The sequence below is a fragment of the Liolophura sinensis genome, chromosome 5 (genome assembly GCF_032854445.1).
Source record: "Liolophura sinensis isolate JHLJ2023 chromosome 5, CUHK_Ljap_v2, whole genome shotgun sequence".
NCBI lineage: Eukaryota > Metazoa > Mollusca > Polyplacophora > Chitonida > Chitonidae > Liolophura > Liolophura sinensis.
This window is the reverse complement of record NC_088299.1, coordinates 19,003,743-19,010,106: the sequence shown is the minus strand read 5'-3', so window position 1 is coordinate 19,010,106 and position 6,364 is coordinate 19,003,743.

The following is a 6,364-nucleotide window of genomic DNA, read 5'->3' as shown; positions in this document are numbered from 1 at the left end:
ATGATCACTGTTTAAATAATAAAACCCGTAATTCACGATGCACCTTTGTGGAGAATTTTTGCTTTTGGGATTTTATAACGACTGAGCCGAATTCCAGGAGAGATCGAAAATCTCGTGTTTTAATGCACATGCTGTATGTTGAATTGAACTGCAGTTTGGGGTATTTCGGCACTGTCCAGAAAGACTCAAAATTTTCACACAAGCTCTAGGATTTCAAGGAATCTTGGTACCTACATTTAACTGATGCCTGGGAAACTGGTCTGTCCATTTGTATTTTTGAAAATATTATTTGTACCAGAAATCCCCTTCCTGATACCATAACCAACTTGGTGTACCCTTACATGCGGCTGTGTATGCGTCCACAGGTATGGTGTTCTTCATAAACGGAATATCAGTTCCCCGGCAATGGCGATTGGCATCCAAGTCATACTGACCGCAGTTCTTCTGTAACACACAAGTATGGAGTCACCGATTTGCTTGCAAATAACAACAGACCACACAGCTTTGGCCCGAAGAGTTTCGGTGAGGACGTTTCCGTATGGAAATATATGTCGTATCATACAGAATCCCATAGCTTTCCCGACTCCCCATTTTCATTTACCAAAGCTACTGATGTCCAACAGCTAGTGAAGCCTATAACAAGTATCAACCGTCCTCACGGGAAGATACGAAGCCCACTTGCATTGTCTCCTTTTACAGATATCGGCAATTTGGCTTCCACAAGCTATCGATAGTACTCGTATGTATGTGTATACCGCCCGTCAAACAGAATGGACGTTCGAGATCAGTAATCGCAAGGCCAGTTTTCAAAACGACGTTCAGTGTTAACAAGGACTTAAGTAATATGTGTTGTCTTGTGATCAATCTGACTGATTCTCAGTTGGTTGTTTGATCGATTAACAGGACAGGTGTATAATGAAGTCATTAACATTATTTGAAAGAAGAGGGGTGCAACGAAGTCATTAACACTATTTCACTCATTAGACATTGGTCAGCTTTATGGATGTAATCGACCCAATCAGTTGTTGAGTAAGTCAGCGAGCTGTGTTAGGTGACCGACGCACACAGTTTCACCTGCAGAGTGAGTCACCGAATTGTGTTAGGTGACCGACGCACACAGTTTCACCTGCAGAGTGAGCCACCGAGTTGTGTTAGGTGATCGACGCACGCAGTTTCACCCGCAGAGTGAGCCACCGAGATGTTTCAGCAGATATATGCACGCAGTTTCACCCGCTAGGTGAGCCACCGAGTTGTGTTATGTTATCGACGCACGCAGTTTCACCCGCAGAGTGAGCCACCGAGATGTGTCAGGAGACACACGTACACAGTTTCACCGAGATGTGTCAGGAGACAGACGCACGCAGTTTCACCGGCAGAGTGAGCCACAAGATGTGTCAGGAGACACGCAGTTTCACCCGCAGAGTGTGCCTCCGGGATGTATCAGGAGACAGATGCTCATAGTTTCACCCGCAGAATGGGCCACCGAGATGTGTCAGCAGACACACGCACACAGTTTCACCCGCAGAGTGATCCACCGAGATGTTTGCCATACTGATACAAGTGATATTATCTGGTACACTCGGCATACACAAGAATAGAAAAATGAATAATGAACACGAGAAGTTATATTCTGGGCTGACGGTTACACGCCCATATGTGGGCCTACTAAGGCGGATTCTAATAATGTCCCGTCTTGCAGAATAATTTATTTATTTATTTATTTATTTGACTGGTGTTTTACGCCGTACTCAAGAATATTTCACTTATGCGACGGCGGTCAGCATTATGGTGGGAGCAAACGGGGAAAACCCACGATCATCCGCAGGTTGCTGCCAGAGTTTCCCGCTTACCGCCGGAGAGGAAGCCAGCATGATCTGGACTTGAACTCACAGCGACCGCATTGGTGAGTGGCTCATGGGTGCTACCGCGCTAACCAACTGAGCACGGAGGCCCCCGCTTGCAGAATAAAGACATGAATATACAACAACAACATGAATATGTGTTTTGGCTCCTGGGTTCCCTCTGTGAACATGGACCCATGATGCAGCAGTTAAAGGCCAATTGTCAGGTAATTAATGTATGTTGAAACTACATGCGTCTGTTGTTATTATAACTGTCCATTTCTGTATGTTCCTCAAGTGTTCACTATATCTCATCAAAGCCCGTGGTCTATATTTGATTTAGTTAAAAACTGAACCTTTCAACCAAACATTACCAAATTTATTAAAATCAGTAGGTTAAAGTGAAACAGTGAAGTGGGCATGCTTGAAAGTCTTTTTGTGATGAGATACCAATTATCACGTAGCCCGTGCCGTTTTGGTTTGGCTTGTTTTGCACTTCACTGTTCTGTGCCATTTCATTTGCTTTCCTCCTTACGGCGAGAGTTTACCATTTTTATATTTGCATAACTTCCTTTGTTTCAGTCGTAATTCATCAGTTACTACGAATCATTAAATGTCAACACAATGTGCGGTTTCCATGTGGAACTGGGGACATCTGTGTGTTTAGCGGCTAATTCACCACATTTTATGACGTGTATACATCCAATCACGTAAGCATGTCTTTATGTTATTAGTATGCAGCTGTGTAAAGTACTAGGTAAACAGACTGCGAAGCCATGCCAGAGAACATCGGCACAACCATTACACAAGCTTTACATTAACAAGCTTTCATCAAAAATACCGACCATGCTCAGTTCGTGGGATTTTATCATCGACAAAGGAAAAACGAGCTGAAATCTGTATTATGTTATCGCCTACACATCGCGGAACCTAAATTAACGCTATATATTAACGTTTACTTTAGGACAACGAAATCACCTCACCAGTGCACGCTCGCTTTGCATCACAGTTACGACTAGACAAGCTTCACGTTCGGAGCTCCTACAACGCAAGCATGTAAGCTTGTTTAGGCTTATCCAAAACGTCGAAAGGCAGTTTGTGTTCTTTACAGTGTCGTACACCGCGGCAACTCGGAAAGGCATTATCGTTATTTTAAAGTCCACTACCGCGTCTTAAAGGAACATTTTCGGTATGTTAATGTCAACAATGGAGTATGAAAAAGATGCTTTTTGTGATTGTAGATCAATACAATTTTCAGTATATTTGCCGCCTTTGGCAGGGTAAATGTGACCTTTAAGTCCATAATAAACTACGTGACTAAAATTACAGATTTACAGCATGGAAAGTAAAACCAAGGCAGTTAGTAGGCAACTGGCCACATTTAACCAATGAAATCTACCCTGTCACACTCCTGGGATGTAATAGGTAATTAGTTTTGCAGATTGTAGATTCTACAAAGTTTTCTTTGCATTTTATACGTTATAAGTCTTTTGCAGTATTGCGGACGATATTGTCATTACATGTTTAGGGTCATTGGTATGTATAACAATATGTAGTGTATATAATATACATATTATATATGTATATGAAAAGATTCCATGCGGTTTTTGAGTTTTATCTCTTTTTTTTCTCAGCAGGATTGAAAAGCGAGCGCCATTCTTCAAAAGTAACGTATCGAAAGTCATAACTGTTCTTGGTTCTGTTATATCCTTGCCACGATGTCACTGAAATAATGTTCAAGTAGCAGTAAACCCGAATTATTCATTCATCCTGTAAGTTAAAAGATTCGCAAGAGGATATGGAAAGGTATTCTGCTTAAGCCATGGCGCTATGGGCGTGAAATCTCGTATTAATTCAGGGTTAACATGAAGAGTCAGAATATGACCCTATCTAAGGTAAATTGACAAGGGACCATATTTCACCGGTTAAGTGTAACCATTTGCCAGCTATCACATTATAGCTGACATCGAACCCTCAGACTGATTTGAATCAGGTCTTATAAGCGGATTGTAAATGGGCACATGTGTTCACGACTCTCAGAGCTGAGAACAAAGAACAACGATTGGTAGATACTTTGTTGACATAAGTCATATCCGAGACATTATCGCCATACTCTGTTGGAAACGAGGTTCAAAACTTCCCTTGACTTATCTCAAGAAAGAATTATAATCCGCTTATAAGACCTGATACTTATCAGAGCCCTGACCTTCTGCCTACAAAGCTAAGAAACAAATCTACGTGTACGAAAGAGGAATGTGGTGAAACTACTGAGGTTGCTACGATACCATTGTCTACTGCCCTGTCTAAGAGCCTTGGACAATAGTCTTCCCGAAAGGAAGCTCGTCACATAAAGGCAAATGGATACGGAAGCTGAAAGCCTTACCCTGATGGTCACAACCAGTCTGAGGAATGGAAGATAGACAAACTAACAGCCTGCTGACACTGTAAGCATTTATCATGACCATATCAAACGCTGTAGAAGGTAGGTCAACTATCTATACACCTTATTAATAATGATAATGACAATTGTATATCTTCCTTCGATATTGTATATTTTTATCATTTATTTATTATTTGATTGGTGTTTTACCCCGTACTCAAGATTATATCACTTGTACGACGGTGGCCAGCATTATGGTGGGAGGAAACCGGGTAGAGTATTTTTATTAGGAGGTGTGGTATTTTAACCACATGTAAGCGATAAACTATACTAATTATTCATTACACTTACTTCTTCACAACTTATATATCATTTTGCTGTGAAGTGAACGTAAATGTTACTAAATTTCACTTAAAATTTTGTTTTAAGTAACAAAAAATATGTCTTTTCGCACTACAACCTTTACTGAGTAATTCGACACAAAATATGAATATTCTTCCGTAATATGACTAAAAAATTGTTAAGTACAACGTAAACCCTAAGTACTCAATCACTCACACAATATTCTCCGGTAGCAAGTGTTAAGAGGGCTGTATAATTATAGTACCCATGGGCGTGTAGTCATCCTCCCATAGGCACGACTGTATAATTATAGTACCCATGAACATGTAGTCCTACGCCCATTGGCATGGCTGTATAGTTATAGTACCCATGGACATGTTGTCCTACGCCCATACGCATGGCTGTATAATTATAGTACCCATGGACATGTTGTCCTACGCCTATAGGCACGACTGTATAATTATAGTACCCATGGACATGTTGTCCTACGCCCATAGGCATGGCTGTATAACTATAGTACCCATGGACATGTTGTCCCACGTCCATTGGCATGGCTGTATAATTATAGTACCCATGAACATGTTGTCCTGCGCCCATAGGCATGGCTGTATAACTATAGTACCCATGAACATGTAGCCCTACGCCCATAGGCATGGTTGTATAATTATAGTACCCATGGACATGTAGTACTGTAGCCCTGCGCCCATAGGCATGGCTGTATAATCAAAGTACACATGGACATGTAGTACTACGCCCATAGGCATGGCTGTATAATTATAGTACACATGAACATATAATCCTACGCCCATAGGCACGGCTGTATAGTTATAGTACCCATGGGCATGTAGTCCTCCGCCCATAGGCATGGCTGTGTAATTATAGTACCCATGGACATGTTGTCCTACACCCATAGGCATGGCTGTATAATTATAGTACCCATGAACATGTTGTCCTACGCCCATAGGCATGGCTGTATAATTATAGTACACATGAACATATAATCCTACGCCCATAGGCACGGCTGTATAGTTATAGTACCCATGGGCATGTAGTCCTCCGCCCATAGGCATGGCTGTGTAATTATAGTACCCATGGACATGTTGTCCTAAGCCCATAGGCACGGCTGTATAATTATAGTACCCATGAACATGTAGCCCTCCGCCCATAGGCATGGCTGTATAACTATAGTACCCATGAACATCTAGCCCTCCGCCCATAGGCACGGCTGTATAACTATAGTACCCATAAACATGCTTTCCTACGTCCATTGGCATGGCTGTATAATTATTGCAGGGATTGAGCCATCCATTCTCTTGCGTTACTATTGTGTAATTTGCTGTTTTAGCAGGCTGTGTTGGTGGTGAAGTACAGCATCCTGTCGATGAGGGCATTTGTATCGCGTACTTCAGCACAAGGCAGAAACATGACGAGGCCATCAAAACTTGCGCTATGTTTGGTGGTCATTTGTTGGCAGTGACCAGTTACCAGGTACAAGGTGCCGTAGAAACCATGCTAGACCAGTAAGTATCGTGTTCCTGTGGGAAAAAGCCGATTAGCAATTGTGTTTGGACCGTAGAATATGGGTTTCTTTCCTTAGTCCATGGGCCAGACATGATATTGGTACGATCTGAGGTGGCCAAAACTAATTGGCACTAACATGTTTATAGGGTCGGGAGAAGTTAATTAAGACATGATGGCGTTTCTCAAATTGTAACTTTACCACATATTTTGATCAAATAAAAAAAAAATTAAAAGGCGTTGTGCAAGTTAGGAAAAGGAAGAAAAACGTCTCAGTTAATTA